The sequence below is a fragment of the Callorhinus ursinus genome, unplaced genomic scaffold (assembly GCF_003265705.2).
Source record: "Callorhinus ursinus isolate GAN/ISIS: 27379988/994484 unplaced genomic scaffold, GSC_fseal_2.0 scaffold79, whole genome shotgun sequence".
NCBI lineage: Eukaryota > Metazoa > Chordata > Mammalia > Carnivora > Otariidae > Callorhinus > Callorhinus ursinus.
Window position 1 is genome coordinate 667,810 of NW_027397141.1, and position 14,523 is coordinate 682,332.

General features: G+C 43.4%; 1 protein-coding gene across 1 annotated transcript in view; it reads left to right on the forward strand.

Annotated features, from left to right (window-relative positions):
• Nucleotides 1–14,523, forward strand: part of MYO16 (myosin XVI) — a 593,786-nt gene that overhangs the window by 52,170 nt on the left and 527,093 nt on the right. The window lies entirely within an intron of this gene.

The window sequence follows — 14,523 nt, forward strand, 5'->3', positions numbered from 1 at the left end:
TAAAGACCTCTGCTATGTGTATCTTTTCATTATACATCTTTACATATATCTGTAAAAATACTAAAATGAAGGTAGGTATACATACAGTATTCTATAAGGAATGCATCTTTTGATGCACTGTAACATTCAATAGACAGTTGCTTTAACCACAAGGCTGTTGTATTCCATACTTTTCATTTTATGCTTTAAAGGTCATGGGTTCAACCTGTTCTTTCCTCTTTCTTTTGACCATTTTACCTGAAAAATTTCCAGCATACTTCAATATAGAGCTAGTAGTACATTAAGCCATCAGATACTTGATATTCAACAATTAACATTTATTTCTTAACAAAAGTTATTGGGGTTTTTGTCTCTGTGACTTTCTTCAGTGTCTCAAATCCTATAGTATTTCGTGAAATGGGTTAAATATGCACATATAGCCGTGGGATGTTTTCATTTTGATATCTTATCTATAAATTCCCAGAAAGTCACACTGGAGTTTATATAAATATTACTATTGATAGTTTGACTAGGTATTGGCATTTTTAACAATATTATTTTTTTAAAATTTATATTCAGTTAGCCAACGTATAGTATTCTTGAGACACTGGAACAAAGATGGAGTCAGGGAAAATTATAATGAAGCTCCTCTGTATTTTATGCCAGTGTTGATTTTTAAAGAAGCCATTAATTGTTACATTAAGATTATATTGTTATGTAACAGGTGTGAACAGATAAAGCATTGTTTTGTATTCTGCAGAAGTCACATGTTTGATTTCAGCTAAGTGATCATGCTTGCTTGTTTTAAGAAAAAGCATTCTTCAATATCAAATATCACAAGCCTCCCTTTGTGGAAAGTATCACATGAATATTTGGGAAGGATAAGAAAATTCGTTATTGCTTGAAGAAAGAAATTTTAGTGTTTAATTAAAGTTTAATTATAATCATCTACGTTTATTGTGATTGTAAAATGCACAATAGTAAATAATTCCACCGTATTTTAAGGTTCAATGTACACTAATGAAATAAGAGCTTATTTTAGCAAAATAGAATTCCCTAAATTCTTATTCGACCAAAGTAAATGTACCAGGTGAACGGATTGCTTTTAATTAATGCTTTTGATCATACACTTTGATAAAAGAGAGTGGTACTTTCCTTAATTGTTTTTTTTTCCATCTGGTACTATATACAGTGTTAGATTTTAATGGTTTTCAAGCACTGCATATTCATATGTTTAAATTAATATTCTAATTCATGATGTAACGTATTATAGGAAGAATGTGGAGATCAGACCTCCGTGTGGGGGGCAAGTCTCCACAGGCTTCTTAATCATGTAAAATCTTAGATATTAGATGAGAAAAAAAGGACATGTTGAGTCACATTTTAGGTACAGGGAGCAGGGGAAGAGGGGGAGTTTCGTTTGCACCCTGGGGTAGTGCACGGCAATGACCAGGACCTGGACACCTTGAGTCAGAACTGGGTGTGGGTTCTGGTTTTGCCACTTGGTGGGTGCTTGGATGACCTTCCAAGCTTCCATGAAGTGGAGGTATTTGCCTCCAAGTTTCCATGAGGACCAAACATAAAAATGTGTGGATAGCGTCTGCCATATAATAAACTCCTAATATACACGAGCAGTTGGTGGTAAAGCTTGCCGTGATAGTGAGATTGTGACTTCTGGCCATGCTGGTCCCACTCTTTCTACCTGTGCTGTGCTGTGCTGCTGGTTTTCTGCATGAGGGCAGATCCTCATAGTTACCAGCTACCCAGGTCTGAGTGTGTTCTGACTGTGTGTGAGGATGGGGGTGCGGATTCCAGGGAGGCCAGGGGCTGCCTGGACATGGCCTAGAGTGACAGCATTTGGATGACAGAGAATTCTGGAGGAGCAATGGTCGTTTCTGGCCAGAAGCCCGTAAAGCTGCATCCTGAGCACGCTCCCCAGTGCTAGCCATCTTTTATTCTGGTTTCTTGTTATAAGAAAACTGAAACTGCCCTCTTTGGGGGGCTCTACTGAAAGTAGACTTTTCTAGGGCAGTTAGCTTTAGGGTCTTGGAGTGTATCAATAGGACCTTGAAGGTGCATCTAAGAGCTTTAAAGTGCATGATGTGACAGTGTAATGTGTCTGGGGCACAGACTTATCTCAAAGAAATCTCTTTCTCTCTCTCTCTCTTCACACACACACACACACACACACAGAGCCCCAAATGTAGCTTATTATAAAATTTGGCTGGCACTTTACCAGTGCTAAATGTTTATTTTCCTCATTTGCTTTCTGAAAGTTTAACTGAGAAAATATTCACTGTGATAGCATTGGACTGATAACTAAGCTCAGAAAGCTTACTTATACAAAATGTCATGGTCTCATTGTTCCCATTTACAACACTGGTACAACACAGACCACCCCCGCAATGGAGGTGGGGCTTATGTTTCCACTTCTCACCTCATCTTTGTTTCTCAGTATAATCAAAGGAGTGGGATTTTGTATTTGTAGAACACATTTCAGAACTGACTTTCAAATCACTCGAGAAAGAGCCTCACGTGAAGTTGGTAAGTGGTAACTGTTATCCCTTCTCTAGGATAAAGTTAGACAATCGAAACCAGAGCTGGCTCAGAATCACTTAGTAAGCTCCTATCAGGGCTCAGAACAAAATGCAGGACTGGTGAATACTTGTCAACTCACCTGTGTCTGCAAGCTGTAGTATGCGTGATGCTTACCAGTTGGCTCTTTTCAGGGGAGAGAGAGATTTGATAGTAGCATTTCCTAGTTTCCAAAGTGTGCACACTTCCACCAAGGCTGGTTCCAAGCTGCTGATGTGATGTTACTGAACGCAGAGTTGGAAGAGACGTGTACCATTGACTCTCCAGGGCTGTTGCAAGATGACAGCCACCTACTACTCCTTACACCCAAGAGTAAACCTTTCTGGAGCTTCAGGTAGTCTTTTACAGGGTCTTTATTAGGTTATTTCCAAGAGCAACGTGGTGTACTGCCGCAGTTATACACAAGTAGGACATACAGTGTCTGTCATCCAAGAGCTTGCTGATAAAATCGGTAGGTGGTGTGCATGAAGGGTGCACCACGCTTTGGTAAGGCATTGGTTGTCCGGCAGTTGCCAGGTGGCTAAGATCCCTTAAGGCTGGACGAGCAGGGCTTGGACTAATAGATGGAATTTAGATAAGTGGAAATCCTCAGTGTGCGGACCAAGTCATGAGGGGATGTCCTCTCCTCCTTTTCTACTCTGGATCATTCTTTTGAACTTGTCACCGCCCGTTCTAGTTCAGATATGGTGTGGTTTTGAGGGAACACCATGGAGTCATCAGAAGGTCTGGGTTAAAGAGCTGATTCGTTACCTTCGAATAGAAGGTGTTGGGCAAGTCTCTAAATGTCTTCACTTATTTGAGTTTGAGCTTTCTTCGTATATGAAATATATGTAGTCCTTTAGAAAAATGGTGGCTACTTTGCAAGCTTTTTTTTGGAGGAAAAACAATGTATTCCAATGATAAAAATCAGTTTGCAAGCTTACCACGTTGTCATGCTGCTGCTGAGGTAATGATGTTGGTGGGGGTGACAGTTTGGATGGTGGTGATGGTGGAGATGGTGATTATGACAGTGGTGATGGCAGGCTGGTTGATGACACAGGCAGTGGTGCGGGGGGGTGGTGGTGATGGTGATCTCTCACTTCAGCTGCCCACCGCTGTCTTTCAGGTTCAACACTAGCGAATGGAGTGTCTTGGAAACTCATTAATTATGGTAACTAGTTCACTGGTATGAGTTAGTAAAACACCATGGGCGAGGGATCCTACCGTGCGTGTCCCTCCTTGCGCACAATTTCCAAGGTCCTGCTCCCACCATGGGGAGGAGATGCTGTTGGCAGCGGCATTTCATACAGAAATCGGAGATTGACTAACGCACTGTATCGGTCTCTTCCCCTTGGCTAGCTTTAGCTTGTTACAACACTTTCATATGGTGAAAAAGAAAGAAAAGGAACTTATCAGAGAAAAGATTCTGTTCTATGCAGAAAAAAATATGGCTTTGCAGGAAAGAAGAGTTACCTAATATTTACATATATCTTGCTCCCACCATCTCTGACGTGGTTCCATGCCTGACATAAGGAATATTCAATAAACGGAACCCGGGTGAGAGTCTAAGGTGTGGAAGGATGGGATTTAACATCTGTAGGCAGTCTGTGTCTCTGGGGAGCTGCACAGGCCTTTCTTACCGCACTGGAACTTTGTTTACACTTATTTATGCTATAATTATACTTTATTTTCATACCCTGTCTCAGTCTCACTTAAAAATGAGAAAAACTTAAAAATCTGTCTTTTTTCATTACAAATTTTAAAAAGACTAAATAGTATCCTTGCTATTTCCACAAGTTAACGCCAGGTTTGTGGGAGGTGTGTGAATATGATGTTTGTGTGTGTGTGCGTGCGCACATGTGCCTACGTGCACATAGGTACACTTTAGCAACAATGACTCATTTCTTTTAGGAGACAATGGTAAGAGGGTAGTCAGTCAGAATAACTGTTACGCTGTGACAGTGCGTCCCAATGCCAAGTCCACACTATAATAGAAGCCAGGGTTTTAAATGGTTGTTTTGTTGGCTAGGAATGGTCCAGAATATCTGTCTTTTTTTCTCGCAAAGATTAAATGATAAGGTATGATGATTACTTATTGGTTCCAGTTTGTTTGCTGTCAATTGGTTTTTGTTGGGTCGGATTTTACCTTCTTCTCACACATGGATTTCCAGTCTTGCTGGTGAGGTCAGAGCTCCTTTTCACAGATTAATATTGCCTAACATATTGCTTGCAAAGCTGCTTTATTTATATTTTGAGGAATAAGAACTCACGGCGAATTATGTTTTATATAATATTTTAATATAATAATACTTTATCTTATCATTTTATATAATTTATAGGATGTAAGTCTCTACTCTTAAGCTTTTTTAAAATCCTATTTTAATGCTAGGGAGTATTTACAATAGTAAAATTCCTGGAACATGGCATGCATCACCATCTGTTCAGGGTTACTTTTATGTCTCCCCCAAGTGTGTTACAATTCTCCTCGTATAGGTTTTGGAAATTTGTTGTCTTTTTATATATAGACACGCGTTCACACCTTTATGAAACACTTTTTTTCTATAATAGTGACACCCAGTACATTTCTTTGTTTATTAAATGTTTCTGTCCATAAAATTACCTTCTGAGGAGAGAATTTGTTTTGTTCAGTGTTGGCTCTCCAGCGCACATAATAAATACTGAAAATGTACTTGTCGAGTAAATAAAAGAAGATACGCGTCAGCTTCTTCCCTCTCCCTACCCTCCCCTTCCAAGGACACCTCTACTACTGTCAGGCAAGGTCTTGGGTATCTTCATGATTGGTCTTTGCTTATATTTAAATGAAATTTATTATATAAGTTAACGCTGAGCAAATAAATTCTAGAGCACAAATTGTAAACTGGTAATTTATGGCAAATTTAGCAGGCATCTTTGTTCCTTCCCTGAACAAGGTTTAATAAACTTCGTGTCTAGTTAGGTGGCACCCACGGGAGTCCAGTGATTTTGCTGGCTTTCCTGGGTAGACTGGCACAGCTGGTGGTCCCAAGCTTCTGTGAGCCCATGTGCACGACATGTGTGGCCAGGTGCTCCCCGCAGGGGGCCTGGGGGGTGTCCCAGCCACAGCGCCTGCTCTCGCTTGACCCTTCACCTGGATTCTTGTACTCCTCATCCATCTCTCCTGGCTTCAGAAAGCATTTGCATTTTCTGTCTGAGTCCAGTGAGTTTGGTGTTGGCCCCAAACAAAGAGAAACTGGTTTAAAATGTTACCTTATTTGATTCTCCCAGTGACCCGAGGGGGCAGGCCTCTTGACTCTGTGTTTCTGATAAAAGAGCAACAACACAAAACACAACGCAACAAAACCTAGATCAACTCCCAGGGCACATGTCCATAACGCTTCTTCATGCCTAGTAGTAGCTAAGTAATTTAAGGGAAGGCAATTCATTTTATTACTTATAAAATTAGTGGGTGTTCTCGCTTCTGAAAACCTTGTATATTAATTCTTGAATATCACCCATCACCTCAAAAACATTTATTTCTTGGGCCTCTTTTTATCCTCAGTACCCAACATAATTCCCTCCACACTGTACAAGCTCAATAAGGACTTGCTGGTGCTTATGCTGTGTTAAGAGAGGCAGATATGTGAAGCATTTTAAATCTGAAAAGGCAATAAACTATGATAAATCTATGGGTCACATCACTGGTTGTTTTGTCCATTTGATGAACTTGTCAAACAAGGGTTGTCTGGACAAAGAGAAGATGCAGCGACAGCCCAGGTGGGAAGGCGTGGAGAGAAGCCAGGTTTGAATTTAACCTCAAACAAATGCGCCTGGCAAGTTTTCCACAGGACCGGAGTCTCCCCTGGGCGTCTGGGAGAAGGGGTTGTCCGTCGTGTGTCTGACCTGTGTCTCCTCACTTGAGTACCACTACCCGCCCCTACATCAGGCCTTTATCTCGGGCTTAAACACAGCTGCGCCCCCAACTGGCCCTTCCATCTTGGTTTCACACCAACCCTCTGCTTACTTGGCACACGAATCTACCTTAAGGAAGTAGGGGAGCCTCGAGCCTTGGGCTACTCTTCATTTCCTCAGCTCCACCTTCGCTTTTCACTGCGGTGAACAGAACCAGCGTCACCCCAGCCCAGTCTTCTCCTGGCTTCTCTCTTCTCATCCTTACCCTGTCATCAATCCTCAGCTCATTCCTTACCCTGACTCTTTTTGCAACTGAATATTGTTCCTCCATTGACAACCCGTTTATCCCGTTATCTCGAAAGATCTCACTACCTTGCCATGCTTCTTTCCAACTTAAACTGTGTGCTTCACTGTCGTGATTCTGGAAAAATCCTATACGCATACGCACTAATATATATCACAGCAGTATCTTCTAACTGGACTGCAACATTCTTGAAGGCGGGCGTCTGAGGATCGCCTTACTGATTACTAGATTCCCATATGTGGCAAGCAGAAAAATGCTCCCAGAGATATCCATGTCTTAACCCCAGAACCTGCGAATGCTTCATATGGCCCAGGAAACTTTGCAGGTGTGATTAAATTAAGGATCTTGAGCTGGAAGACTATCTTGGGTTATCTGGGTGGTTCCAGTAAAATCCAAAGGTCCTTATAAGAAGAAGCAGGAGTGTTAGAGTGAGGGAGAGATTAGAAGATGCTGCTGGCTTTGAAAATGGTTAAGGAGCCAGAAATCGAGAAATGGAGACAGCCTCTAGAAGCAGAGAAAACAAGAGGATAGATTTTTCCTCTGGGTCCTTTAGACTGAACACAGTACTACTGACAGTTGGATTCTTTCCCCCAGCGAAACCCATCTTGAGCTTCTCAATACCAGAACTATAAAATAATCCATTTTTGTTGTAAATTTGTAATAGTGTGTTAGAGTAGCAATGAGAAACCAATGCACACTATGTAGAGGAGAGAGTAAATATTCGATGTGTAAGCAGTGACTGATAGAATGGGGCATATGATGGGACATGTTAAACTTTCTGTCAAAGCTACGAGAGGACATTAGTTTTAGGAAGAGAAACAATGTTGTACTGGCGCCTGGCGGGTGTGGGGAGTGGCGGGAGACTGGGGCTGGCACATATCTGGGATCAAGAACTTTCAGAACATTGAAATAATGGAAACAATGTAAAAAATTGTGGGGGAAAAAAACCCAGTACAACTCCCACTATGCTAAACAGACATTAGAAAGTGGTTAAAGTTTAGCAAATATCTTAGCACTGGGAGCAACAGGAACGCTCATTCACCACAGGTGAGAATGCAAAATGGTATAGCCTCCTTGGAAGATGGTTTAGTGGTTTCTTACAAAACTAAACATTCTCTTACCATATGATCCAGCCGTTGTGCTCCTTGGTATTTACTTAAAGGCGTTAAAATTTTATGTCCACAAAAAAGCCTGCATGTGGACATTTATAGCAACTTTCTTCATAATCGCCAAAACTTGGAAACAACCAAAATGTCCTTCAGTAGGTAAGTGGAGAAATAAACTCTGGTACATCCAGACCATGGATAATTATTCAGCACTAAAAAGAAATGAGCTTTGAATTTATGAAAAGATAATGGGGGAATCTTAAATGCATAGGACCAAGTGAAAGAAGCCAATCAGAAAAGGCCACATACTATATGGTTCTGACTCTATGACATTCTGGAAAAGGCAAAACTATGGAGACAGTCAAAAGATCGGTGGTTGCTAAGGGTTGGGGGATGGGGAACGATAAATAGGCAGATCATGAAGGATTTTTAGGGCAGTGAAATGACTCTGTATGACACTATAATGGTGGACACAGGTCATTATCCATTTGTCTAGACCCACAGAATGTACAACACCAAGAGTGAACCCTAATGTCAATTATGGACTCTGGATGATGATGACGTGTCAGTTGCAACAGATGTCCCACTCTGGAGGGGGATGTTGATAATGGGGGAGCCTATGCATTGTGGGGGGAGAGGGACTATGGGAAATCTCGTTCCTTCCCTTCATTTCACTGTGAACCCAAAACTGCTCTACAAAATGTCTTAATTCCCCCCTGCCAAAAAAAAAACAAAAACAAAAACAAAAAACAGATCTGAATAGGAGCTAATTTTGGTAATAATGCAAAGTAGAAGGGAAAACCGTGAGCCCAACTTGCCTGCAGGCTCTCTGGCCCGTCCCTGGGCAAGATACTCTGGGTTTCTGTCTTGGGTGATCTCCCATGCAGTTGGAACTGAATCCAGCTCTGCTCCATGTCCATGGCGCTGATGGGGCCAGCTGGCTGGCAGACCCCTCACTGTCTTTGTGCACCCGCAGCCGCGATGGTTGATGGGCAGGAAGAAGTGGAGCATGTGAGCAATGAGGAGGGACAGCCGGCCCTTGGGGGCAGTCAGCCCCTGCGGCACCGTCCCTCCCCCATCTGCTGTGTGACCGCACTCCTGGGCTGCTCCTTGTGGTGATGTCAGCCCTTTGGCAGCTGAGCCCAGGGTTCTTGGAAAGAACAAAGTCTTTGCAGTTGCCTGGTAGTCTGGCCCCACTGAACCCTTGAGCTTTTAGCTCAGATATCACTTGTGGGTAAAGATGCAGAGCATGGATGCCCAGTAATGTCAGAAAAATCATCCTTCCAGTGACATTGAACACCATGGACCTAAATATGGAGTCTCTTGTTCCTTAAAGAAAGCATAAAAATAGTTTTCCTCTCACCTGCTGGAGTACAAACAGAGTTTAAAATGGAAGAGCAAGCTGGCAATGTTAGATTTGCCGTTTGTATTTGGTCATGACTTTTAATTAAGGCAAATAGTATTGAATCATTTATAGCACTTTGAGATTATTCGAGTTATATAATGTCTGCAGATCTGTAATAGAAATGGACTAAATTGAAAGACGGAAGTAATGATTATTGTTTGTCTCTATTTTATTATATTTACCAGAGCTATCCTTCTCTTCTAAATTTGCTGTTTCTATTAAAAAAACATTCATCGAATGCCTGCTTATGCTATGAAAATGTATTACTGCATTTGGGAGGAAGCATTGCATGATTTTTCTCTTTTCCTCTTTGTCAGCAATGTTAACTTGCTCTTTGAGGAGGCACCTCCAAAAGAAATACTATATCCACAGGAACAGTGCATGCTTGCAATGCACCTAACATCTTCTGCGTTGGATTAAAAACTGATTATTCTTCACACTATGGGGCATTGTGCCTGTGTCTTTTTATGGAACGTCTTCCTTGCCTTTTGTAATACCAAACTAGCATCGTCACCCTGATGAGCAGTTCCTCCTTCCATTCCTCCACGCACTCATTTTTATCCATTCTTTTCTTAAATATTGGGGTTCCATCTTTATCTGTTTTCGCACTACGGGATCCCCTGGAGTAATTTCATCTTTTCCCTGGCTTCATCTTGCAATTATACCTGGGAACTTCCTTGCCTGGGTCTTCAGCCGCAACTGTCTCCTCTTTTAGACTCATTTGCCCAACCGTGTAGTAGACCCCTTTCTGTGGCTGGCTCCCCAGGTCTGAGATTGAACTCGTTGCCTGCCCCCACCCTCCAGATCCACTTCTGCTCCTTTGTCCCACGTATGAACAGCTGGCCCCACCTAAGCTGTGGCTCCCAGGCCCCATTCCCAATTCTCTCATCTCCTGGTCTTGCCCACTTGCCGTCTCTTGACTGTGGTTCCTCCCCGACAATCCTGCAGTTAAGAGTCTCCTTAATGTTCCTTATTTCCCACTGCAATTGCTCAGTACCATCGTAACCTCTAATCTAGCCCTACCCCCGCCCCATGCATTCTCCACAGTTAGTCCAGAATTTTCCCACACGTCATCCTGTTTTTTGCTCTGTAAAATCTTTCCATGCTTCTGCATTGCCTATGGGAGGAACTCTTCACCCTTCCGCTTTGTAGGAAAGGCCTTTTTTTAATGATTTGATCCCTGACTGTTTTTCTCAGCTGATCTCTTATCATTTCACAACTTTACATCTGTTATTCTAAGTGCACTACATTTCCTGGGCTTTCCTCATGGTTACTGTTGTGCGGGGAGTAATCCCGATTACAAGGGGTAGCTTCCAAATGCACTACCAGCAGGCGGTCCCAGAGGTTGCCGAACAGAAAAGCTCACGAGCCAAATTAAAATGCCTAAATCATTCCGTTGACTGACCTCATTTGAAACACACAAGAAGAGCAAGGTAGAATGCAAGCAGGCAGAAGCCCATACTCTGTGAGTCCTAGGACACTGATGATGATGATGACGGTGGGGTTATGAGGATCCAAACTGAGGCTCAGTCCAGTGGCCCGTGCGTAGACGGTGCCTTGGGCCAATGCCGTATGCTTCCTGTATCCGAGAGCAGGTTCACCTGGCTACAGCCGTGGCTAGTTCATGAGCCTGCTGTCAGACATGGGCTTTCTCTGCTCTCCTTGGGTCGAGGACGTGTGGAGCCAGTACTGCGCATCACCAGTGGGTGACAGAGCTGCCATCCCGGAAGTGTCAAGTTAATGGTTTGGTCCTGCCATGGTTACCATCCATACACACACTCTTGTTTGTGGAAGCAGGTTTTACTTTTATTTATTCCCTCTGTCTTTGGCCTGTCTCACAGCTCACTCACTCTCTTCTCGGTCCTGCCTGGGTTCTTCTTAACCCAGTACCCATCCCCAGTGGATCTGGAGCACGTTGCTTTTGTGTCGCCAGCCGCAGTTGACATCAGACACTGTTTGTGTATCTCGTCCTTATAGCAGAATGAAATGTCACAAAACACGCTCTCCGGTGCGTCTCCTCTATTGCACACGCGTGTGGCAGCCGTGAACCGTGTGTGCGCCCCGGCCCAGTCACTCCCTCTTGCCAGGTCCACCTGCCTGCCCTTCGCTGGGCTGATCTTCCTTCACCCTCAGGCTCTCGTCCTTGCTTCTCCTCCCCAGGAAGCGGCCCGTCTGGGAGTCCGCCAGTCTGGATCAGAAGCCCTGCAGGAAACGCTGCCTCTGTCTACACTGGTCCCTGTACTTAATCATAGGTTCCTGTAAGTTCACACTGTTCCGTTCGCTCTCATTACACTGGGAACCAGTGCGGGCAGAACTGGTGTGCTTTATCTGCCTGTATCCTGAGTTATCCTAGGCTGTGCTAGTCCCACAGTGGGAATAGGAGGTGATGGGGTCAACAGCAAGCAGCATTGCTGTGGCTTTGTTTCCACCCCTGTTGCAGGTGGTGTGGTTCTGCTTCGGGGCTGTGCCTTCCCCCCAGCGTGTAAGGAACCCCCCCGGCAGGTGTCTCATGTGCTCATCACCCCAACTTCTCAGCTGCCCCTGGGGGCGTTCTGCGGTCCTTCTGTCCTCCCCTCCTTCCTCTGCTCCAGGCCACGCTAGTGCTCCGGGGACGAACACCAGATGTGCTTTCAAACCGTCCCTGGGCTGGAGACTGTCCCCAGGGCTGGCTCTGACATAGAGTGGCATCATCCCCGACACACTGCCGCATCCCAAAGCCCCGGTGCTCTCCCTGAGTCACGGTGGTGCTGCTTTTCCTTGATGGGCTCTGAAGCCTGTTGGGGGGCTCTGCATTTGGGTGCAAATAATCTCTTTATTTTACACCCTGTTCATGGATCCAGCAAAGTCAGTGCTGGGTTGACTTGCCGACAAATGACAGAAATTGTGCACTGCGCCTATCCCTGGCCTTCTTGCAGTCTTTCTAGTCTGCCTTCTGTGGTTCTGCCCCGTCATGTGACTCTGACCATCTTTACCTTTTTTTATTTTTTTTTTGGCTTCTTTTCCAGAGTCTTTTCTTTTGCTGTTCTTCAACTAAAGGCAGAAATCTGAGGTCAGTCCTCACCTCATGAACTTTTCTATAAATACCTCTCTCCGAGTGTTCATCCTTCTTTTGCCTTGAGTTGCTACCTTTATGGTGTTGGCTCACAAGTCTGAGCTACTCTTTGCCATTGTAACTGAGTACTAGTCATGGTTTTATTACTGTCTACTTGGTGCTGGTTGTGGGCTGGGGGGTTCATGTTTTCCAGATTGCACTAGCTTCTCAAATCAAATCTCCGTTTATCATCTTTTATCCCACACCTAGGTGCCTTCTACCCTTTTGGTGATGGTCTCTCCTAAACGTGGAAGAGAGCTGGGTATTATCTAATAAATGCAAACTTCTCAGACCGTACGGAAATCAAACTTCTGTATTTATTTTTATTAGCTAGCATCGAACACCTAGCAGGTGTTTAATAGTAGCTGTTGATTCATTGGCTCTCCTCAAAAGAGGATCATTAAATGTTTGGACCTGTGTGTATTCCTTAAGCCAGTTATTCATCATTTTATCCAATTCTTCAACAAGTTTTCATCAAGGACTCGTGAACTATAACTCTGCAGGTGGACGGATAGAGTCACAGGCACATGCATTAGCTGAACTCAGATGACGTTTGCTAGTGTTCAAGCAGAATGGGAGAGGTCCCTCAAGGGAAATGGCTTTCAGATTTTTTATCATGATGCACATTAACGATTACATTTAACACTGTGCCAAACATATTTATACACCACACAGACATACGTACACACTTGTAACTGAAACATAAGTATAAATTATAATTGAAGCAAAAGTTTCACAAACAATGCTTGTTACCATATGGGATAGAGTCTGATATTTTCAAGTCTAGAAATAATGCTGGTTGCTGCCCATTCAGCTGGTATCAAAAGCACAGTTTGAACAAGACCACTATGGTTTACTTGAAATTGGGGACAATTACCTTGATCTCTAGCTCAAAGTGGGAAATGGTATGTTTACTCTAAAACCTTAGAAGAGAAGAAAAATGTTCAATTGTATAAGTAGAATGGATGAAAATAGGTAAATAAATTATCGAAAGGAAAGAGTCACAATGCCTACTCAGCACTTACAAAGGCAATGGGGATTATGCAAATAGAAACTGAAGGACTGCACGTGGATTTTCTCTCTATAATTTTATTCTTGTGTAGTGATAAAAAGAATTTACACAATTCATATATATATATATATATATATATATGAATTGGTAGACCAGTAGATGATAGATGTAGGTTACATATACACATGTTATCACGCAGTGGGGCTACATGTTAGTTTGGGTTAAGGAACCAATGGTAAGCATCTTCTGAGAGTAATTAAGGTAATCTTTTATTAAAATCTCATTTTCAGTTTTATTAAAAAAGGATTCCAAATATAGGAGCTTTGCAGTGAAAAGAAAAATATTGTGACTTCAGGGTTTTTTTTTTAATTTTATTTTATTATGTTATGTTAGTCACCATACATTACATCATTAGTTTTTGGTGTAGTGTTCCATGATTCATTGTTTCTATGTAACACCCAGTGCTCCATGCAGAGCGTGCCCTCCTTAATACCATCACCAGGCTAACCCATCCCCCTACCACTCTCCCCTCTAGAACCCTCAGATCGTTTCTCAGAGTCCGTAGTCTCTCATCGTTCGTCTCTCCCTCTGATTTCCCCGCCTTCATTTTCCCTTCCTTCTCCTAACGTCCTCTGTGCTGTTCCTGATGTTCCACAAATCAGTTTTGAATTGCCTCCTGCTCTTCTGGCCTCTCCTATTTGGAAGGAGTGGAGGCATTCTTTGTGATGCTAGCTAAGCTCCACTTTGAATGGGGGCAAACCGGAGGGCTACCTGAGTACCCCGAGGGAGTGTCCCTCCAGGGGGCTTCTTGCACAACATTTGCAGCCCTGAGGGGCGCCTGGGAGGCTCAGGCCGTGAAGCGTCTGCCTTCAGCTCAAGTCATGATCCCGGGGTCCTGGGATCGAGTCCCGAGTTGGGTTCCCTGACCAACAGGGAGTCTGCTTCTCCTTCTCCCTCTGCCCCTACCCCCCCGCCGTGCTTGCTCTCTCTCTCTCTCTAATAAATAAATAAAATCTTAAAAAAAAAAGAAAGATCGCAGCTGTGGAGAGGAATGCACAGTGGGGGCTCTGTAAGGCATTTGCAGATGAAGTCTGTGTGAAACGACGTGGTCACAAGCAGCCGGAGGCAGTGAAGAGGGAGGGCGGTGTTCATCCTCGTGCAGAC